Source organism: Phocoena sinus, chromosome 6 (genome assembly GCF_008692025.1).
Source record: "Phocoena sinus isolate mPhoSin1 chromosome 6, mPhoSin1.pri, whole genome shotgun sequence".
Taxonomy (NCBI): domain Eukaryota; kingdom Metazoa; phylum Chordata; class Mammalia; order Artiodactyla; family Phocoenidae; genus Phocoena; species Phocoena sinus.
Genome location: NC_045768.1, coordinates 35,452,605 through 35,477,175, shown reverse-complemented (window position 1 = coordinate 35,477,175; position 24,571 = coordinate 35,452,605). Strand labels below are relative to the sequence as shown.

At 41.7% G+C, this 24,571-nt stretch overlaps 1 protein-coding gene across 7 annotated transcripts in view; it reads right to left on the bottom strand.

The window, feature by feature from the left end:
- The window catches only part of FBXO10 (F-box protein 10), an 83,322-nt gene extending 61,343 nt beyond the window's left edge, over positions 1-21,979 (bottom strand). For all 7 annotated transcript variants that reach the window (XR_004350350.1, XR_004350349.1, XR_004350351.1 and 4 more), the window contains exons 1-2: positions 21,849-21,979; positions 18,689-18,781 (exon numbers count right to left, since the gene is read on the bottom strand). The gene's annotated coding sequence lies outside the window, so the exon portion shown is untranslated. The remainder of the gene's footprint in view (positions 1-18,688; positions 18,782-21,848) is intronic.
- Positions 21,980-24,571: the final 2,592 nt, after the last annotated feature.

The following is a 24,571-nucleotide window of genomic DNA, read 5'->3' as shown; positions in this document are numbered from 1 at the left end:
TGTGACCGCCTGGAAGGGTGGGATAGGGAGGGTGGGAGGGAGGGAGACGCAAGAGGGAAGAGATATGGGAACATATGTATATGTATAATTGATTCACTTTGTTATAAAGCAGAAACTAACACACCATTGTAAAGCAATTATACTTCAATAAAGATGTAAAAAAAATATTTAAAAAAATGCTTAGAAGGGAAATTGCTGGGTTCTTTTTCCAAAGAACATTTTACACTCTCACCGTGAATGTATAAGAAACACCATTGCTCCACAACTTCACTAACATTTATTGTTGTCAGTCTTGTATCATTCTGGTGGATATGTAATGGTACCTCATTAAAAAATTTTTTTATTGAACTATAGTTGATTTACAATATAGTGTTACAGATTCAGATTCTTTTCCATTACAGGTTATTACAAGATACAATACTGAATATAGTTCCCTGTGCTATACAATAGGTCCTTGTTGTTTATCTATATTATATATAATGGCATGCATCTGTTAATCCCATGCTCCTAAATCTACACCACTCTTCCCCTTTCCCTTTTGGTAACTGTAAGTTTGTTTTCTATGTCTGTGAGTCTGATTCTGTTTCATCAATAAGTTGATTTGTATTATTTTTAGATTTCACATATAAGTGATATCATGTAATATTTGTCTTTCTCTGACTTATTTCACTCAGTATGATAATCTCTAGGTCCATCCATGTTGCTGCAAATGACAATATTTCATTCTCTTTTCTGGCTGAGAAATATTCCATTGTGTATATATATATACCACATCTTCTTTATCCATTCATCTGCTGATGGACACTTAGGTTGCTTCCATGTCTTGGCTATTGTGAATAATGCTGCTATGAACACAGGGGTGCATGGATCTTTTTCGAAATCGGTATCTCATTTTGGTTTTAATTTGCATCTCCCTCATGACTAATGATGTTGAACACTTTCATGTGCTTATTGGCCTTTCATATATCTTTTGAAGTGTTCAACTCTTTTGCCTATTTTTTAAAAAATGGGGTTGTCTTTTTTATTATTGAATTATAGGACTTCTTTATACATCCTTTGCCAGATAAATGTTCTGTGAATATTTTCTTCTACTCTGTAGCTTGTCTTTTCACTTAATAGTATCTTTTGATGAGAAGTTTCTAATTTTGATGAAGCTGAACATACTTTTTTTTTTAAATGATTATTGGTTTCCTTTACCTGAGAAGCCTTTGTTAATCCCCACGCAATGAAGATATCCTCCTGTATTTTCTTCTAAAAGCTTTGTGGTTTTAACTTTTGCATTTTGACCTATGATACAATCATGAATTAATTTTTGTTATGGTATGAGGTGGAGGTTGAAGTTAATTTTTTTATGTGAATATCCAGTTATTCCAGCACCATTTGTTAAAAAGAATCTTCTTTCCCTATTGGCTTGCTTTGGTGCCTTTGTCAAAAATCAAATGACAGTAGCGTGGATCTATTTCTGGGTGATTTATTCTGTTTCATTGAACTATTTGTCAATCCTTATGCCAGCACCACACTACAATTTTACACTTTTCCTTTGATAAATTGGGCTTTTAGTGTCAAGTCCAAGAACCCTTTACCTAGCTCTAGCTCTAGATCCTAAATATTTTCTCCTGTTTTTTTTTTTTCCTAAAAGTTTTATAGTTTTACCCTTCACATTTAAGTCTATGATCCGTTTTGAGTTAATTTTTGATTTAGGTATAAGATTTAATTTGAAGTTCATTTCTTTTGGACCTATGGTCGTCCAACTGTTCCAGTACCATTTGTTGAAAGCGCTATCCTTTCTCCACTGAATTGCTTTTCTACTTTTGTCAAAAATCAGTTGAGCTTATTCTTCTGGTTTCTTTTAATGGAAGCAATATTTCAAGACCACAATCTGGGTATTAGAGATGCTTATTTCTACTAGGTTTGGTCATGGTTTCTAAGCCTTTTCAGCAGACTTCTGTCTCCTCCACCAGAATGTGGGTTTCTTTGGCAAGGACTGGATACCTTGCTCTCTGAAGACCCAATACCTGGTGTTGACCCCCTTCTCTACTCCAATTATTCAGAGCAACAGAAAAGAAAATCACTCTAAGCAACAGAGTGCCCAGATTATTCCAACACCGGGTCCACATGTCTCAGGTACTATGAGAGTGGGATTCTGCCTTTTCTGAGGCTCTAAGTTCTTTCAGGAAATGCTGCCAATAAGTAAACCAAAGGAGACAAGTACATGATTTATTATTACCTACAGGTGACTTGACCAGAGTCACTGGGAAAAAAACAGGTCAGCAGTACCTCTGGTAAGATTAAGTTAACCCTTTCATATTCAACTCTCACATAACTCATTCTTTCCCTCACAACTTATCTTTGCACTCCACATTCCTCCCAAACATCTCCCAGACCTTCCGCAGCTCTGCCTCTAATTGCCCCTTTCCTAATTTGACTGCTGCTCTTCTCATTACAGTGTCATTTGCAGGAGGGAGGAGCTCTGATGCCAGGACTCTGAGTGGGTTGAATGCAGTTCAGTTTCAGGTGGGCCTCTCCTCCAACTAGGTTCTTGGCTCACTTATGAGGTAATTTAATTTAAAATGTTGTTTTGCCTGTCCATCAGGTCTTGGTGACCTGTACATGATTCTCTGAGTTCAGTGACTTCATACGTCACATTTCTTCTAACCCTGACCCTTCACACAGTCCCTTCCTGAAACCTCAGATTTAGCCTCCTTCTTCCACACAACAGATGCTTCCTCTGACTACCCTGTGTCCCACACAGTTCACATTTATCTTTGTAAATTTTTTATATCCCTATTAAGAGGAGCTCATTTACAATATTCTTCTCTGTCCTTGCTTCAATTCTTTTTTCCTTATTATATTGCTACTTCAATTTAAAACCACCAGAACACTGTTATCACTATTTTAACAAGTTCCTATAGAAAAGAATACAAACTGTCAACCACCCAAACATTTCTACCCAGACGGTGATCCCATCCCAGGAAGGACCACTTGCTGCATGTGGAAGGAGTATCTTTCAGTCATTATTAAGAACTCTGACCTACTTCTCAGACTCCTTGCTCTCCTCATCCCCACCTCTCACTTTCCAATTTATTAGCATCTTTGATTATAACTGTATGCTGTTCTTCCAGGGGCACCATCTAATGTGTACTTTCCAACGTGCCTTATCCACAATGTTCTTTCCTTCTACAAGGGACAACTCTGACAGGTGTTCAAGAGTGAATCAGAGAATCCTAAAGAAACGCAATCTCGAAACCCAATCTTGACAGCCTTCCAGGTGACAAGCTTCCCTATGGCGTCATGCAAGTCTGCCCAGGAGTGCCCGCTCTGGGACCCAATGCTAACGGTCACTACTCCAATCCTCAGGAGGATGTAGAGACCCAAATCACAGTTACTCAAACTACGACCACCAAGCCTGATTACTGCATCCAACCTCACTGCTGACTTGAACCTATTTCACTATCTATTAGCGTTCAACCCAGTCAACCCGCTGAATGCTCCATGTGACATCCCACAGTACCCAGCACTGCCAACTCCTGTCCCAGATGAGTCGCCACAGCAGCCCATCAATAAGGAACACACTGGGCCACCAAAATTGAGCTATAGAGAATACAGCAAGAACCAAACACACCATCTAATACCTAGCACAAAGCATGACTTTAAGTAAATGAATAAACAGAAGTGAATTGCCATCATGCCTCTACCCCAATTTTTTGGTGAATAATTAGTTCTTGCAAACTTATATAAATTTACTATATAAACACAGCTTCAAGGGCCCTCCCTCCCCCCACAAAATTCCTGCATCTACACAGAAATTCTTACATAGAAATTCTTAAAGTTTCACTGTGGATTAAAAAAATTAGAGAATTAAAAATCCCTTTTATTTCTCGTTCCTTTGTTTTGCAAACATAGCCCTTACAGAGTGTGAGGGATTCTAGGATGAGAAAGAAGTTGACAGGAAATGGACACAGCTAATAACCTGAGAGAGAAAGTATTAAGCATAATTGCAGCTTACAGAGCTCAAGAGGAAAGAAAATCTTTAAACCAGACTTGGTGGGACTTCCCAGAGGTTCTTAAAACATGGCTCTTGACCATTCCCCCTCAGAATCACCCAGGGCCTGTTCCTAGCCCCACTTCACATCTCCAGAATCAGAATCTCTGGGGTGGGAATGTAAATCGGTGCAGCCACTATGGAGAAGAGCATGGGGGTTCCTTCAAAAACTAAAAACAGTACCACCATATGATCCTGCAATCCCATTCCTGGGCATATATCTGGACAAAACCCTAATGTGAAAAGACACATGCACCCCTATGTTGACAGCAGCACTATTTACAACAGCCAAGACATGGAAGTAACCTAAATGTCCACTGACAGATGAATGGATAAAGAAGATGTGCTAGGGCTTCCCTGGTGGCGCAGTGGTTGAGAGTCCACCTGCCAATGCAGGGGACACGGGTTCGTGCCCCGGTCCGGGAAGATCCCACATGCCGCGGAGCAGCTAGGCCCGTGAGCCATGGCCACTGAGCCTGCGTGTCTGGAGCCTGTGCTCCACAACGGGAGAGGCCACAACAGTGAGAGGCCCACGTACCACAAAAAAAAAAAAAAAAAAGATGTGGTATATATATACAATGGAATATTACTCAGCCATAAAATAGAATGAAATAATGCCATTTGCAGCATCATGGATGGACCTAGAGATTATTATATTAAGTGAAGTCAGAGAAAGATAAATATCATATGATATCACTTATATGTGGAATCTAAAAAAAATGATACAAATGAACTTAGTTACAAAACAGAAATAGACTCAAAGAAAACAAACTTTTGGTTACCAAAGGGGACAGTGGGGGGATGTGGAGATAAATTAGGAGTTTGGTATTAACATATACACATTACTATATATAAAATAGGTAAACAACAAGGACCTACTGTATAGCACTGGGAACTATCCTCAATATCTTGTAATAACCTATAATGGAAAAGAATCTGAAGAAGTACATATATCTGAAGAAGTCTGTATATATATATACCTGAATCACTTTGCTGTACACCCCAAACTAATAATAATACAACACTGTAACTTAACTACACTTCAATAAAAAAAATAAATTAAATTAAATATAAGAAAAAAAAGAATCTTTGGAATGGAACCAGTTACCTGCAACTTTACCAAGATCCCTGGTGACTGTAATGAAAAGCGCCCCCTTTCCCCACTTTGATGCAGCACTCCCAATAAAGGGCTCTCAACCCTTTATTGGGAGCTTCAACCCTTTCCGTTAGTGGCTCTCCCAGTATCCTGCAAAGTCAGAAGACCTAGGGTTAAGTGGTATGCAAGCCTGAGCAAGTCACTTAACCTCCCTGGGCCTGGTTTCCTCATATGTAAATTGGGGAGCAATCCCAAAGGATTGCTGTGTGGATTAAAAGACCTAATGCATATTGTGTTGATAATTAGTTCTCTTTACCAACTATTTCCAGTTTCCCCTCCTTTTGGCACATGACAGGATTGCACTCTCGGTCCCTCCTGTGGTTGGTTGGGTAGGGTCACGTGACCAGTACTAATCAATGAGTTTTGAGAAGACGTGTGTGTCACTTCTTAACTGGAGCGCTTCACTGCCTGTGCAAGATCATCCAGAGCTCTCTTCTTTCCAGCACAGCAACTGGCAACATTTGAGATGATGGCTACTCTGGTAGCCTGGGTCCTTGAGTGATTAGGAAAAGCAGAGTCCCCCTGCCCACCCAAAATGGATACCATGCATAAAACAATCCTGTGTGTTGGGTTAATAGAATTTGGGGACTGTTTATTACTACAGCATAACCTAGCCCTTCCTGACTGATAAGAGCATGTGAAACTCTAAAGAGTGCTATTATGAAGCTCCTGGACACCACCCATTCCATGGCTTGTCTGCAGTGATTCAATATCATATTTCCCAATACTGAGCTGAAATCTAGATCCTAGTTACTTCCTCAGTTGGTCCCTGTTCTATCCCCCTGGGGTCACTGGAGTTCTGCTCTCTTATATATGCTGCATATTTGATATAAGCATTAGATGACAAACTCAGAAGCTTGTACTCTACTGTAGGTTCCACAGGAGGGAGTGGCCTGATTAGAGCTGCATTTTAAGGAGATCATCCAGGAGAGTAACGTTGGGTGGAACACTGAGGGAAGAAACTCACAACTTTGCAAATATTAAATGACAGTTTCTTTCCCTCAGGATGATGTGAGGGTCTCTGGAGGATTTGGAGCAAATGTCCCTGACACAGAAACTACTAGGGCTTCAGTTTTCTTGGGATTCTGAGAAGCTCACCCCACAGTGGGAAGCAAAGGGTACTGGATCTGGCCTCTTGCAGGAAGGAGGATTTCCCAGCAGGGGATTTTTCCATCCTTCAGCAGTTGTCTTCCTCCAAAATTTCCCATGTCCCCAACTCTAGGCAACACCCCAAGGCTAAATTGAGACTGGGGCTGACAGTTCTTCCCTCAAGAGCCCTCTGAACTTAGAGAGGATTTCCTTTCATGAAAATGTCCTATTCTCTGTTGTTCCATTTGGCATTATTTACTATATCTTTACAACACTAATCCATGGGGATCCACAGAGCAACAGGGATTTCTATAACCAGCTAACACTTTAAAAAAATGTATTCCCACATGATCATCTCAATAGACACAGAAAAAGCATCTGACAAAATGCAACATCCATTCATGATAAAAACTCTCACCAAAGTGAGTATAGAGGGAATATATCTCAACATAATAAAAGCTATTTATGATAAGCCCACAGCCAACGTAATACTCAACAGTGAAAAGCTGAAAGCTTTCCTGCTAAATTCAGGAACAAGACAAGAATACCCACTCTCACCACTTCTATTCAACATAGTACTGGAAGTCCTAGCCACAGAAATCAGACAAGAAAAAGAAATAAAAGGTATCCAAATTAGAAAAGAAGAGGTGAAACTGTCACTATTTGCAGATGACACGATACTCTCTCTACACAAAGTCTCCACACAAAAACTATTAGAATAAATGAACTCAGCAAGGTAGCAAGATATAAGATTAATATACAGAAATCTATTGTATTTCATTACACTAACAATGAAATATCAGAAAGAGAAAGTAAAAAAAGTGACCCCATCTAAAATCATGTCAAAAAAACAAACAAAACCAAAAAACCAAAAACAGAACTTAGGAATAAATTTAACCAAGGAGGTGAAAGACCTATATGCTGAAACCTATAAAACACTGATAAAGGAAACTGAAGATGATTCAAAGAAATGGAAAGATATCCAATGCTCTTGGATTGAAAGAATGAATATTGTTAAAATGGCCATACTACCCAAAGCAACCTACAGATTTAATGCAATCCCTATCAAAATACCCATGACATTTTTCACAGAACTAGAACAAATAATCCTAAAATTTATATGGAACCACAAAAGACCCAGAATTGTCAAAGCAATCCTGAGAAAAAAGAACAAAGCTGAAAGTATAACCCTTCCAGACTTCAGACTATACTACAAAGCTACAGTAGTCAAAACAGTGTGGTACTGGCACAAAAACAGATATATAGACCAATGGAACAGACTAGAGAGCCCAGAAATTACAGCACCTAGAAATAAACCCACACACCTATAGTCAATTAATTTACAACAAAGAAGGCAAGAATATACAATGGAGAAAAGACAGTCTCTTCAACAAGTGGTGTTGGGAAAGTTGGATAGCTATATGTAAACTCAATGAAATTAGAACACTCTCTCACACCATATACAAAAATAAACTCAAAATGGTTTAAAGGCCTATAGGTAAGACATGACACCACAAAACTCCCAGAAGAGAACATAGGCAAAACATTGTCTGACATAAATCATAGCAATGTTTTCTTAGGTCTCTCAAGGCAAAAGAAACAAAAGCAAAATTTAGCTTTTGCACAGCAAAAAAAAAACCATCAACAAAATGAAATGACAGTCTACAGAATCAGAGAAAATATTTGCAAACAATGCGACCAACAAGGGGTTAATATCCAAAATACATAAACAGCTCGTACAACTAAATATCAAAAAAATAACCCAATCAAAAAATGGGCAAGGGCTTCCCTTGTGGCGCAGTGGTTGGGAGTCCACCTGCCGATGCAGGGAACATGGGTTCATGCCCCGTTCCGGGAAGATCCCACATGCCGTGGAGTGGCTAGGCCCGTGAGCCATGGCTGCTGAGCCTGCGTGTCTGGAGCCTGTGCTCCGCAACGGGAGAGGCCATAACAGTGAGAGGCCCATGTACCACACAAAAAAAAAAAAAAAAAAAAAAAAAAAAGGGCAAAAGACCTAAATAGACATTTCTCCAAAGAAGACGTGCCAACAGGCACATGAAAAGATGCCACACATCGCTAATTATTAGAGAAATGCAATCAAAACCACCACAATGATGTATCACCTCACACAGTCGGAATGGCTATCATCAAAAAGTCTACAAATAAAAAGTGCTGGAGAGGGTGTGGAGAAAAGGGAACCCTCCTACACTGTCGGTGGGAATATAAATTGGTACAATCACTATGGAGAACAGTATGGAGGTTCCTTAAAAAACTAAAAATAGAGCTACCATATGATCCAGCAATCCCACTCCTTGGTATATATCCAGAGAAAACTCTAATTCGAAAAGATACATGCACCCCAATGTTCAAAGCAGCACTATTTACAACTGCCAAGATAAGGAAGCTACCCAAGTGCCCATCAACAGACGAATGGTTTAAGAAGATGTGGTATATATACACAATGGAATATTACTCAGCCAATTGCAGCAACACGGATGGACCTAGAGAATATTATACAATGCTTAGTGAAGTAAGTCAGACAAAGACAAATATATGATACCACTTATATGTGGAATCTAAAAAAATAGTACAAATGAATCTACACACAAAATAGAAATAGATTCACACAGAAAACAAATTCATGGTCACCAAAGGGCAGGGGGTAGTAAATTAGGCATATGGGGTTAACAGGCACAAACTATTACACTATACACAAAGTAGATAAACAACAGGAATTTACTGTATAACACAGAGAACTATATTCAGTATCTTGCAATAACATAATGGAAAATCTAAAAAATAAATATATATAACTAAATCACTCTGTATACCTGAAACTAACACAATATTGTAAATCAACTATACTTCAATTTTAAAAAATGTATTCAAGTTTTGCCCTTCTTTTTGCCACTGGGGCCTCTGAGCTATGGAATTAAAAGTAACAAATATCCCCCACGGCCTGTGCCTGTAAAGAAACAACAGTGGGAACTTGTTTGGATGGGAGGGAGCAGGTCCTGAGGTAGACCTCAAGCTGTTCCTTTTTTAATGTGTTCCCAAGAGTGTGAGAACTCAGGGTTTCAGTGTGGCCTCTACCTAACCGCACAGTAGAGGGATCCGCATGCCTCTGGGCCACTTGGTGTCCCCAGCCTCAGTGGGGAAGGCAGAGGCCACTCTCTTGGGAGGTGAGTCCCATGAAACTTGGCTCTCGACAAGCAGACTCTACTGTTTCCCAGCCCCGTGACTTGAGGCAAATCCTTTAACCCCAAGTGAGGTTAAAGTGAGCCTATTTCCTCATCTGTAAAGAGGCTAATGATGGCTATCTTGCTACCCCTCGTGAGAATTTTGAGAATTTCCAAAGGAAAAAAATCATTTATTCAACAAATATTTGTCGATTGTCTACTACTATGCTAGGCACTGTTCCAAGTTCTGACAAGCAGTAAATAAGACAAGACCCTCAGGGACAGGCAATACATTTAAAAAATAATAACGTAAGTGCTAAGAAGAGAAATAAAGCAGGCTAAGGCGTGTATGTGGGCATGCACACATGTGCTATTTTTTTAATATTTATTTTATTTATTTATTTTGGCTGCACCGAGTCTTAGTTGCAGCACATAGGATCTTCCTTGTGGCATCTGGACTCTTAGTTGCAGCATGCAGACTTCTTAGTTATGGCATGCATATGGGATCTAGCAACCCGACCAGGGGTGGAACCCAGGCCCCCTGCATTGGGAGCACGGAGTCTTAGCCACTGGACCACCAGGGAAGCCCCCCACATGTGCTATTTTAGATAGGGTTGTCAAGGAAGGTCTTTGAGGAAGTGACATTTGAACAGAGACCTGAATGACATTTAAAGCCATGGCGTAAGATCACTAGAGAGAGTGAAGATGACCAAGGCCTTCATCTAAAGGGCATGAAATAGAAAAGGACATGATAAAGGAGAGATTGGGATTGAACCCTGAGAAAACTGTACAGAACTCTGGTCAACGTGAGGCACCAGAACCAAAGCACTGCTGTGCTTTGTTCTGCTGTCTAGGCTGCCACTGCTTCTGAGAGGGTGGCTGCTGTGCCCATTTAGGTCACTGAGCATTATGATGGGTCGGCAAGTTAGGGTCAGGAATAAAACCTCTAGGGATATCTCTGCAGCTCACTAACACTTTTGTGTGAGTGGATGTGTGGCGTGGGTGAAGGGGACGTGAGGAAGTACCGAGTTTACAGCACAGGGACCCCTGTGAGAAGTGAGACAGCACATGCAGACAGAGGGCGGCCAGGTGAACACCTGCTGTGAAGAAATTCACCGTTGACAAACTAGACATTCTCTGCCCTCAAGGAGCTTACATTTTATATAATACTTTTATTTATTGTCTGTCTCCCCTGAGTAAAATATAAGCTCCTTGAGGGCAGAAACTCTGTATCACTGCTTTGTATTATGCCTGGAACTATGCCTGACCCCCAGTAGGTGCTCAATAAACAATGAATAAATGATCACCATCATCATTATCTGGTATATTAGAACAGCTGAGACTACTGAATAGCCTCAGCTATAGAATCCATACTGCGAGATAGATCCTTGTGGAATAAAAAAAAAAGTAAATAAAACCCAAGTATATAGTCAACACTTGCTATGTATAGGACTGCATGGTAGGCACTGCGAGAAGTCAGGAATCAGATAAAGACCCCACTGTCAAGTCTGGTAGGAGACAAAGATATCACTCCCAACGCGCCACCCCCACCCCCACAGAAAACCCCACAATACAGGGGGAAAGTGCTCAGTGCCATAAAAGACGGAAAGCCTGTTTGTAAATAAAAATGTGTGTGAATAAAAACGTGACCCTTAGCTAGTGGAATAAGCCAGTTATAATAGAAGGCAACAAAAACATCAGGAGCTACTGTTTACTTAGCACGACTGTCTGAAGGGAACAGCATTAAGCACTTTTCATGCATTATTTCCTTTTATTCTCTCAACATCTCTTCAAAGCCTTACAACTCACAATGTTGTTTCCAGGACCTAAGAACTGGTTAGAAATGCCAACTCCTGGGCATCATTCCATACCTACTGGATCAGAATTGACACTTTAACAATTTCACCAGAGAATCCATATGTACCATATGTTTAAGAAGCACTGATCTAAAGTATGTGTCTTCATTTTACAGATAAAAAAACTAAGTGAGAGAACTTAGGTGACAAACGGCTTACCCCAAATCACTCTGTTAGACTGTAGCAGAGCCCCCTTTTGAAGCCAGACCTGACCCAAAGTCTGGGTTTTTAACCATTAAGCCAAGCTTCATGGGAGAGCTGGCATCTGAGCTGGACTCTGAGATATGGGTAAAATTGGTGCATCCAGAGAATGCAGGAAGGGGGACTGTGGGCAGAGGAAACAGTGTCAGCCAAGCCTCCAAGCAGGAAACTTCCAGCTGGGCTGAGGACACAGTAAGGAGAAGCTCCGTCTGGCTGAAGCTCTGAGAGCCTGAAGGGGTCATGGAGAGAGATCAGCTGGATCAGTTCACACAGTTTTTGTTAACCTGGGGGGCAGTGAGGAGCTGCCTCGAGACCCAGCGCAGATGGCCCTACCCCGTACTGAGATGAGTCAGACAAAAGGGACACAAACAGCTTCTAGTCGGGGCTCTGCCTCTCTCTCACTGGGTAATCTTGAAGGCAGGGACTTAACAACTCTGCATTCATGTCCCACCTTTGTATAATAAAAAAGAATGCACTTTCTTCCTACCTAGGGGAGGCCACATCAGTATCAAAGTGGTGGGAATTTTGCTTTTAATAAACAAGGGGCGGGGGGAAAAGCCAGGACAGTTCAGAACTCTATTTAATATTTTCAAGGGAAAAAAAGATATTTTCCTCCCACATTATGAGACATATTAAACACCAGTGCAAATAACTATTATACAAACTGCATTCATTGAGGAACTGTAATGGGTTAAGGATTTTAGATTTTTCTTCAAATCAAAGTACATTTCCTAAAGTTTTGTGGATTTTAGTTTGAAAATACAGAGATTAAAATACAGTGAACCATGAAAGAGCCCCATACATATACCTACACCTACACACACTATTGGAAAATGAAACAAAACTTAAAACTTTGAAGATGACAAAAATCTCATCTGGGCTTTTTATCATTTCTTCACATCTCAGTTCTCTTCAGCCGGAGAGATAAACACTTTCTTATTTTCAGCTCTGAAATTTGATGACACAGACCAGAATGCTGTGTTCTGATGCACGTATAGTGCTTTCTGATTGTGGCTGGGAGCTGTAAGGACCCTTTCCCCCTCGTTCAATGCACTGCCCATTCATTCTCACCTAGGAGAGTGCCCAGGAAACCCAAAACCTGGGTTTTAGTCCTGATTCTGATTCACTGGGTGACCTTGAGGGGGCAGGGAAAGATGTGTTGAGAGCTTATTAAATACAGGTGTTTTTTGTATGTCATCTCAATAAGCACTTCTAACAACCAGAGAGGTGGTAGTCTTCTTATGCCCAATTCCAGGAATAAATGGATAAACCGTTTTTTATTTAGTTAGTAAGCAGCACAGCTTCTGTTCCCAGCCTGGACTGAGTCCAAAGCCCCTGCTCTTTCCACTACAACAGCCTGCCTCCTAGTTTCCTGCTTCCTAGTTTCCTTTCTGAGGTTCTGGGGTTCCTAACTTGTGACATGATAGTCAAGGACCTTCTATCCTCACCATTACACATAAACTCACAGATCATGAAATAAGGATGAGTTTACTCCTGCAACTGTTAGGCAGTAGAGTATCACACAGTGTCTGAGTTGGATGTGACACAGCAGTACTCTGTTAGGAAGCCTGGCCAAAGATTTAGGACCTCAAGCCAGATTCAGGGAAAATCAAGGCACCTGTGCCCAGCAGCACACCTGTGTCCAGCAGGGAGCTGTGCAGCAGCAATGAGGAATGAATACAGACCTTAAGCGGGCCCCAACCAACCCGAACCAACTACCCCAGATAGTCCCACCAGGCCAAGCGCTGGGTGTATTCTTTATTGTAACTGAGCTAACAACGTTTGTAGCTGCCGACCATCTGATGGCAAAGAGCGTGAGTTTTCTTTTCAGAACTGTAGTACTGGAAGAGCACTGGCAGCAATAGCAATCCACCCATGTAGGCACTGCCCCCAAGTTCTGAATGTCTGTTCTACTGAGTCTTCTGACTACAAGTACAAATAAGGGAGAGCTTATCATAAGAGTATATGTGGTATTAAGGGTACAGGATTTTATGGAAATACAAGAATAGGGCTTCCCTGGTGGCGCAGGGAAGTCCGCCTGCCAATGCGGGGGACAGGGGTTCTGGCCCTGGTCCGGGAGGATCCCACATGCTGCGGAGCAGCTGGGCCCGTGCGCCATGGCTGCTGGGCCTGCACTCTGGAGCCCGCGGGCCACAACTGCTGGGGCCCGCGTGCCTGGAGTCTGTGCTCCGCAACGGGGGAGGCCACCGCAGTGAGAAGCCCGCGTACCGCCATGAAGGGTAGCCCCCGCTCAACGCAACTGGAGAGAGCCCAAGCGCAGCATCGAAGACCCAACGTAGCCAAAAATAAATAAAATAAATTTAAAAAAAAAGAATAGAACCATAGTAGGTCTGGGCTTCCCAGAGTCTAGAAAGGTCTGGATCAATGGCAGCCCCAAGGCCCCCAGCAGCTGGAGTCTGGGTCTTCACTCATCCATGATTCAGTCACTCTCCAAGGGTCTACTCCATTCTCTTTTTGCCTGGAGGCTACACAAAATTTTCTCTACCTCATTACTTCTGCTTCCTCCTAAGATCAGCTAGCCAAGACTCCTCAAAGGCTTGACTCTACCTCATAGCTTCTTTCTATATACCATTTCAGCTTTGATTTCTATAGCTGTGTCCAACTGTAGTCCCCAGTTCAAATTTCTAAGAGAACATGCATCTTTCTTTCCACTGTCACATCAGAGGTCCCTGGTGAGACTATGAATTGGCTGTTCTTGGGTCTGACGTCCATCTCTGGTTCCGCAAGTTCTGACCAGGGGGCAGGGATAGAGCAAGATTTTATGGTAGAAACATGGATGTCTCAGGCTGCCCCTCCATGAACAGGAGTTGTGGATGTAGATATTTCTCTTAGAAAAGGCTGGGGGAATAGCAAGCACCACGGCTGACATGTTGAAAACATCTCCACGTACTAGAGAGCCCCACACCTCTGCTGCTGTGGACCACCAAGATGTCCTCAGCCAACAATGCTGAAGTGCCCAGTGGCTGGTGGGTGAAGGAGGTGGTTGTTTGATCGGCCTCCTCCTTCCCTGTCAGTGGGCTCATGAACAGGTAATGTCCTCCCTTTTTTCTTCTCGTACAGATTAACTGAGTTAATTCCAACTGCAACCTCTCTAAACCTCTTCTTTCTTTGTATCTCTCCTTCAGCCATTACTCAGTGTAGGGATGGTTGGTAGCTATAACTTTTGCCTGCCTGGCACACCTTCCCTCTTTTGGTTTCTTAGAAGAACCCCACTCCCACTTCATTTAATCCTGGTGGGGCTGTCATTCAGAGTGCCTCAGTCCTCCATCCACCAAGGATGGATACTTGACCCAAAGTAGGTGATCAGAATATCCCCACCCCCTTGCCAGAGATAGGGACAACTCAGAAGAGTCCATCTGAGGAACGAAGCCAAATTAAGACAAGCAAGGTTGAGTGACTGAGAGAGACAGAGAGAGAACCCTAAAAATATTTTTTGAGCCCCTATTTTCAGCTATGCCGTTTTATAAGCCAATAGATTTTCTTTTTAAAGTTAAGAGTGCCTAAGCTGGTCACTTGCAACCAGGAGTCCTGACAAATATACACATAGTTTTCTCAAGGAAATTCTCTGCTCTCTCACTTTTTTCCTCCCTCATCTCATTTGTTCCATTTGTGGGTGCTTAAACGACTCTAATCAAAGCTGACACATTGTATTACAACAAGTCTACCACTAAGCATCAAGGGGAAAAGACAGTTCAGATGGTCTAATGTCCTGGTACTGTCCAAAAGAAGAGTAGTGCTATTTATCACTTCCATAATTTATCAACTTTGGTTAAGTTAAAATTTCAAGGGTAACCATTAAAGAAGAGCTAGTGCATCATGTCCAAACTAGAAGGAAAAAAGCAAATGATTAAAAATAGTGCCCCACCCACCTCAAAAAAAAGGGAAAAAAGAGCTAAAATGAAATGGAGTTCTAGCAGGACAAACACACTGAAAGCATAAAATATGAAGACAAACTTAAACCTAAATACATCTGTGGTTATATTAAATGAATATGGACTAAGTATTCCAGTTAAGAGACAAAGGCTATAAAAAACCAAAACCCAATTATATGCTATTTATAAGAGACATATCCAAAACAAATATATACAGAAAGGATGAAACTAAAAGGATGGAAAAAGATATACCCTGCATAGATTAACCAAAAAAGATGGTATAGCTATACTGATATCAGATAAAATAGAGTTTAAGGCTAAAAAAATTCTTTTACTAGAAATAAAAAGGGCAACTTCATAATGATAAAAGGTTAGCACACTAGGAAGTACAACAACTTTGTATTTGTATGCACTTGATAACTGGGCTCAAAGATATAAAGCAAAAAATTAAAAAGGGGAAATAGACAAATTCATAATCACAGTTGTGTACTTTAACACATTTCTCTCTATAATACCTAGAATAGGCAAAAAATCAGTAAGGATGAAGATTTGAATATAATTAATGAACCTGATCTACTGGCATTACATAGAACCATTACATAAAATCCAATAAGTTTAGAATTCATATTATTTTCAAGCACACATGTAACACTTATAAAAACTCACCATAAACAGAACCCTAACAGAAATAAACAAATTTAAAAGATTAAGATTATACAGAACAAGCTGACTACAATCAATTAGTAAAAGATAACTAGAAAATACTCATGTTTGGAAATTAAGAAACACATTTCTAAGATACCTATGAGTCAAAGGGGAAATCACAATGGGAACTAGAAAATATTTAGAAATAAATGATTAAAATACTACATATCAAAACGTGTGAGCTCTTGCTAAACGGTATTTGGAGAAAAATGTTTAACCTTAAATGGAAAGAATAAAAATAAAAAGTATAAAAATTAATGAACTAAGCATCCATTTCAAAAAGTCAGAAGAAAAACCAAAATATATAGAAGGAGAGTGAATTTTTTTTTAAAAGAGCAGAACTTAAAGAAATAGAAAACAAACTTACTACAGAAAAAAACCTATGAAGACAAAAGTTAGTTCTTTGAAAGGAACCTCTACTGAAGCTCAAGAAGAAAAAAAGAGAGAAAGCATAAAAATGAAATCAGAATGAAAAGGGGATATTGCTACAGATGTTGCAGACATTAAAAGAATAAGGAAATATTATAAACTTTACATAAATTTTAAGCCTTAATAGAGACAAACTCCTAGAAAAATATTACTTACTAAACTAACTTAAGAAGAAATTGAAAAAATTGTCCTAGAACCATTAAAAAGGTTGAATCTACGGTTAAAAATAACATAAGAAAATAAACTTCCAGACCCAGGTGGCTTCATCACTGAGTTCTCTCCAACATTCAAGGGACAAAGGAGGGGAAACTAATACGGATGGTGGAGGTGGAAGAAGATGGGCATTAGTTTGATCTCTGGACTAACCGCAGCAGCAGGGATTGTAGTTTGTCCCACTAACCTTCCTCTTGTACGTTTCCCCAGAAATTGTGACCAACCAGAATCCTGGAGAAGTTGTATCTGGATGGAGTGAATTTAACATAGAAGGGAATGTATCAGATGGACTATAGAGAAAACCACTGGTGTCCCACCCAGATCCTCTTTACTGGCTAGCACATCCATTCCCCAGATAGAAGTGTCAGCTGATAACAACACACAGAGGTCCCTTCTCCAGAAAACTGCCACCTCAACTAGTTCTCTCCCTCTCCTCTTCCCATCCTGCTTCCCTTATTCTCTTCCTGAGCACTTCTCTCAGTATACCATTTGAGCATGAATCCCCACTTCAGGTCCTGCTTCTACAGAATAGGGTCTAAGACATCAACATTTAAGAGGATGAAAAGAGAGGCACGGCGGGCTTGCCTGGTGGCGCAGTGGTTGAGAGTCCGCCTGACGATGCAGGGGACATGGGTTCGTGCCCCGGTCCGGGAGGATCCCACATGCCGCGGAGCAGCTGGGCCCGTGAGCCATGGCCGCTGAGCCTGCGCGTCCGGAGCCTGTGCTCCACAACGGGAGAGGCCGCAACAGTGAGAGGCCCGCGTACCGGAAAAAAAAAAAAAAAAGTCACAGAGTAACAGATACTTGTAAAACATATAACTGACAAGGAACCACTAACCAAAATTTATAAAGAACTCCGATAAATCAATAAGAAAACTGAAAAACAGGGAAAAGACTTAATAGGCAGTTTACAAAACAGGCCATCTGATTAACCAACCAAAATGTGCTCATCAGTAGTAACCAAGGAAAGAAAATTAAAACCACAGAGATATCATTATACACCCATGAGAATAGTTTAAAAAATTTAAACCAACAATACCGAATCATTTGCAAGGATAAGAAACAACTAGAACTCTCATATATTGCTGGTAGGAAAGTAAATTGGTACAATCACTTAGAAAACTGTTTGGCATTATCTAGCAAAGCAATTCCACTTCAACATATATAAACTCATTCACATACACAATAGAAAATGTCTAAGGATGTTGTTCTTGGCTGCACTGTTCTTGTGTTGCTTATAGTTTCTGAATACCAAGTATCTGTCACCTATAGGATGAATAACTACATTGTGACATTCATAACATAAAACACTGTTAGCGATAAAAATAAGTGTGGTCAACACATGGATTCAGCTCACAAATAAGTTGAGCAAAAGAAGCAAACACAAAACGCACACAGTATGATTCTATATGTATGAAGTTAAAAAACGAGTAAAAATGAACTGTATTGTTTGGGAAGGCAAACATAGGTGACAAAACTACAAAGAAAAGCAAAGAAATGATTATCATAAAAGTCAAAATAGTAGTTTCTTCTGGGGAGGCGCTTATGATTTGGAAAGGGTACTGAGTACTGGCAAAGTTCTATTTCTTGACATAGGCGGTAGTTACATGTGTATTTTCCTTAGAATTGTTAAACTATACATTTATGGGCTTTACTCACTTGCATTCTTGTTGTAGCTCATATTTTTAAAAGTTTAAAACAAAGACAATGAAATAGACATACTGATTATTTTTTGGTTCTTAGGCAAGTTGAGGGAACTGAAAAGCCTTCATTTTTAAATTAAAACCTGGCACCCCCAAATCCCTAACAGGATACATGTCAAGTAAATTTTCAATAATGCCTACTTCTCTTAGGACTATAGGTGGACGGAGTCTCCCAGGAACAGATATACGCTTTCCCAAGAGTCACCAGAGGATTCCTCTTACCTACGAAAAGTGAGATGAGTAGGCGTCCAAAGTCCTGGAGTAGATATCTTGGTTAAAGGTTAGCATTCCTGAGTATCCTCAGTAGGCAGAATCCTGGAGAGAAGTAGAAGCAATGTGCCAAAAAGCCTTGGGTTAGGGTTAGGCAGAGAAGGGATTCAGCCTCCAAACCCTGATAAAAGGTCTGAAAATAGGGAAATCTATTGGGTGATCTGAGGTGACCCTGACCAAGGCTGCTAGTAAGAAAGGGCCCTATGTGCCACCCAAACAGGGGAGACTGGAGGAACCCAGCCTGGTGACAAGCTCCACACGTGGCCCAGAGTGTGGTGCTTTGGGAGAATGGCTAATCACATCAGCACAAACTGAAAAAGCTCTAAACTTGGAAGCCAAGCATGGGATCAAGCTGGCAGGAACGTGGTCCAATAAAGGCACTGAGCAGCAGTGACCACACGTCCTTAGACCGTGCAGGGCAGCTCTTCAACTGTGATATGATACAGCTGTGTCAGAAATAACAATGTGGGTGGACAGCTCAGACTCTGCAGTTCTCTCCCCTCTGGAGAGTGAAAGACTGACTTCTTTGGAGTGTTTGAGCCCCCGTGGGGCTTGCAAGTGGGAGACATCAGAATTCTCACTAAAAAGGGCATTAAGGGGACTTGGGAGGTTATTTGGAAAAATAAAGAAACATGTGACTGCTTAGAACCCAAATGGTGAAATGAGACACACAGGTTAAACATCCAAAATGAAACAGACAAAATCTTAACCAAATGTCTCTGCTTATCTACCTTCATGTACACAATATCATGTGTATGAGTAGGAAACTAATACATCACTAAGCTAACAGAAAGAGTAAAGAGAGAAATAAGGAAACATCTCGGACAAAGCCCATGATAGGTGACTTAAGAGAAGGTTCATTCATTAAGGCAAACTGAAAGAACAAAATGCTTCTTGTACTGTCTATTTATTACTATGTGACTGACATACGTAAAAGGAACTTGTTTCTTTTAAATCTTCCCTGAAAAGCTTCTCAATATGTGATGTCTTCTTGGTTGCCCAAGACAGGATCCTTCCCACCTCTGAAAGCTCTTGCTGGTTTGCAATCTACATCTTTATCAGAGCCCCACTGATTTGCCCCTTCCATGTGGTAATGCCTTTGGATTATCCCTCCAAAGGTTCTGAGATACCTAAACCAGGGTCTATACGTGTTTTTATCTCTGTTTCTACTTATTCCCACTCCTCTTGGCCCTGCCACTGATGCACTATTGTTAAAGGAAACAGGTGGGGAGGGAGGAAAGAATAGTATGACTGCACTGTAACTGAAAAAAAAAAGAGAACCACCACCAGAAAACAAACCCATAGGGAACGGGGACTTCTTGACCATGTATTACTTAACAGCTACTTGTGCTATCATAAAAATACAATTCATCTGATAACCATGGAAACCAAAATGAAGGCACTGTGGTGAGGGTGGCTCTTTTCAGGAATCTAAAAACAGTAAGAGGCCTGAAATCAGAAAAAGAAATCCAAGCGCTGCAGGCCAGAGGAAATCCTTTACTAAAAGCCCTGACAAAGCAGCATTTTCTCCAGTCTCTAAAATCTCACCAGGCTTCAACAAGGGCTCTGGGACTGCTGTGACTGATCATGAAACAATTCAGGCCTCTCTGTGTGCTTCTCTGTCCCTTGGGGCCAGCTGCTATGAAGAAGGCTCACTGGGAGCTGGAACTTATTATTTTAAATTGTACCAAAAACCAGCAGAGGAATGTGTGTGTGTATTTCCTCTCCAGCTCCTAGCAGGTATACAAGCACGAAGTGCTCCATAAATACCTGTTGAATAAATGAAGAAACAGGCTAGAACTCATGGAAAGCAAAGCGTCTGGTAAACAGTGTGTTCTTTCCACCACCCAGTGCCAACATTCTGTTGGGTCCTGAGAAAATCAAAGTCCTGTCCTCAATTCTGGGTCCAGTTTCTCCATTTGCCTAAGGAGACAGCTGGATTAGATGGTTTCTCAGGCATCTTCCAGCTCTGACAGTCAATCACTGTATTGTGCTTTTTTTGGTGGCAGCACATGCCTGGCACTTTTCTTTCCCCTCAGAGGGAATCTGATACCCGTCTGCTCCAGTAATGTTCCCATCCTGCCTGACTCATTTGGTAGAAACAATGGGTTCACATGCCAATTGTAAATGAGAAGGCAAAGGGGGCCCAGACAGAAAAAAGGGGAAAGGGTTCCACTTGGTCCCTTTCTTAGGAAATCAAAACAGCACTCTTTTTAGGACTAAATACACAGAAACGGATGTGTGATTATTCTAAACATCCCTCACGTGAATGTCTCTCTAGCTTATTAATTTAATACTTGTACTAACAGCACTAATTACTGAGCATTTCTCTGCCGGACACTGTGCTAAGTCCTATTACACTCAATCCTCACAACAATCTCATGAGCTGTTAAGGTTATTATCTTCTTTTAACAGATGAGGGTTCTATCTGGCTCGAGAACGCACAGTAAGTGGCAAAACTAGGATCTGAACCCAGGTGTAACTGACTCCTGAGTTCTTCTGGCTCTTCAAACGGCTTTTCCATCTGTTCTTCACTGTAGTCCTGTGAGCAAGGTAGGTCAGGGGTTATCACCTTTACCTTAAAAATGGAGAAACCAAGTCTCGGGAGAGGCCTGCGACTTGCACAAAATACAGAAGACACTTAAAAGGTGCCCGGCCTCAGACACTCGCTCCTGCGTTCCTAGGTGAGGGTTCTTTCCCATCTCGAGTCTGCTTCTTCCTCTTCCACGTTCACTAACACACTCGCGAAACCTCAAGGCTGAAGGCAACCGCAGAGACCCACCTTCCCGGCCCGGTCGTTTCACAGGAGGGGAAACCAAGGCACAGCTGTTCTCCGGCGCAGCTGAGCCTCCAGGTGCCAGCAGAGAGCGGGAGCGCGGGGCCCAGGGCGGCCTGAGAGCACCCTTCCTGGTCCCGCCGGGGTTAGGTGCTCAGCCTCCGGCAGGACCGAACCGGACCTCCTCGGCTGGGCGCCTCGCAAAGCGCCCTAGGTCCCCGGGAGGCAGCCCCCGGCCGCCCGCGCCCCTCCCCCGGGCCGCTCCGGGGCCGGGGCATCCCGGGGACGCGGGCAGAACCACTATGCTCGCAACCTCCGCGCGCTGTCCCCCCTTACCTTGCCGGGAGCTCTCCGCGACACTAGCCCACAGAAGTGCCAGCCGCGGGCGTCGGGGCCGCAGCGAAGACGGCGGCGCGCGGCCACGGACTGCTGGTCACGGGCTGCCGGTCACGCCTTGAGCCCCGCCCCGGGGCGGTATTTGCTGGGCAGGTATTTGCTGGGCTGTTGAGAGGCGGCGCTGTCACGTGACGCGCAGGGCGGGGGATGCCGGGAGCGGCGGTCGCGCGGCAGGGCTGGGCTTCCGGACCACCGCCGCGGAAACGAACTCTGCGGAGTCTGCGCAGCGGCGGCGGATGAGTCTTCAGATGCTGCGAAGTGGAGTTTGCGAAGGGGCAATTAAGGCTTGTACTGCGCGGCCCCACAGGGGCATAAATAGAATCACTGGGTGGAAATTGCAGGGAGGCAGCTGGGGTCGATATAAAGAAGATTCTTTCCAATCACCAGTTATCTATCAGTGTAATGGGACGTTCCAGGAGGTAGTGAGCAGCTTTGTAGGTGTGCACATAGGGGCTGGGTTCACACATTCAACAAACTGACCGCTGGCTATGGTCCAAACAATATTATGGGAGTATTAAATAATTTTATGTGTAGCACAATACCTGCCACATAGTAAATGTTATCTAAGTGTTGTTGCTGCTATTATTATGGGCACAGAGGTGAACAAAGATGATATGGTTTCTGTCCTCAATTTTTGATTGGAGAAGGTAGACATTAATCAGATAGCACTTAAATAAATATGTATTTTAATTTGTGGTAAGTGCATTGAAGGAACCCAGATTTAAAACTAGGGGGCAAGGGAGGGTGGTCAGGGAAGACTTTTCAGAGAAAGGTAAAGGAGTTAGCCAGCTGGAAGAGAGGCAGGGAAAGCCTGTGTGAAAGCTCTTGGGTGGGGTGGGGCAGAGGAGAGAAGATTGCTCTTTGGGTAAATGGAAGATGTCCAGTTTGTCTGAAGCTTATTGTGTTGACAGAGAACAGTGTAAGTGAAATTAAAGGCAGATCATGCAACATTTAGGTCACAATAAGGATTTTTAAATTTTATATAAAAGGAAGCCATTGGAAGGGTGGAGGGTGTAAGTGATTTGACACCTTTTTTTTTCTTTTTAAAGTATATTTCGAAAATAAAAATTGGAAAAAAAAAGTATGCCAGCTACTATGTGGAGAATAGACAGAAGAAAGAGTGGAAGCAAGTAGATTGGTTAAGACTTGGACTGGAGTAATGGTAGTGAAGATGGAGAGAAATAGATTTGAGATACTTTTTTGAGGTAGTCAACCTGGCTTAATGTGGGAAATTAGGGGGATTCCCCAGTGTTCTAGCTTAACCTCCTGACTGGGCCCATGAAAGTGCTATTTAGTGAACTATTGTAAGGGGAATATATTGGGGAGGAGGGTGGAAGATCAAGAACTCAGTGTTTGACTTGTTAAATTTTAAATGCCTGTGTGCCATCCAAATGAGATCAAAACACATTTGGATACAGACCTGTGGATTTTAGAAGAGAATGTAAGCCTCAGAAATTTAACTTAAGACTGCTGTGAAAAAGAAATCATTGCACCAGATTGAGGTTTGTAATAGCTGATCTATGTGATCCCATTGACCTATCTCAGTCCTTAGTTCTACAGAATGTATTCTATAAAAATATATTACATCTATTATTACCATATGATGAATTTAGTATTATTACTAAACTCAGGTGAGGCCCAAGTTACTATGCAGCTTCTCTTTTATAAGTGGAAAAAAACACAAACACACACCCTAAGGCCAACAATTTATTTTAAGCAAAGACAAAGCTGTACACACAGTAGCTAGATACAAATAGTAGACCACTGTGACTTAGGTCAGATCAGATGAGAACAGAGGAGGTTCACGCTACAATGAGCATGATGATTTATCTCATTATGTATGACTGGAAAAGCTATAACATGTTTAATCCTTTGAAGAGTGTCCATTGTATGAAACTGGTAGTCTAGATGTCTGTCAAAAAGCAATCAAAAGCCCGAGTTTCGGGATTTGTGTCAGCCAACATTATTGTTTTGGCATTTGTATAAAACAGCTAAGCCTTTCAAGGGAGTACAACAGCCGCTTTCTATAAGAGCATGCTGTCTGTCTTTCTCATTAGTGGTGCAAACATCACTTGTCACATAGAAAATTTGTTTTTAAATATAAGTACTTAACTATAAGAATGTCATTTGTAAACCACAGTTGAGTCCCCTCATCTTTCTGCCCTCATCTCACCTGTGCTTGCCTCTATCCTACCACTTGAGGTCTACTGATTTCTCTCCTCCATTAGACTGGAGAGGACGTGCTCATCTTTGCATTCTGATACATAGTTGGTATTTATTATAAAAAGAGTAAGTACATATACAGCATCTCCTCAGTCATGTGAACTTTACTTACCTTGTTTTATGGAAAAGGGAGGCTCAGAGTGATTTGCCCAGGGTCAACGTAGTAGACATCTGTCATTCCTTTTTGGCTGTCCAGTACCTGAACTCCCTTCCTACATTTGGGAATTCCCCATCTTATGAGAGCTTATTGGGAATCAGAGCATGCCTTTCACTACAGAAGCTGAAATTGATTTTTTTTTTCTCTACTTCTCCACGTGACCCTGACACTACAAATTAAATATTCCTCGGACTTTGAATTGGGAGCCAGAGACACAGCAAAGTTGTATCTTGGAGTAATTCTCTTTGGTGACCATGGCAAATGCAGCAAGATGAAGTTCTTT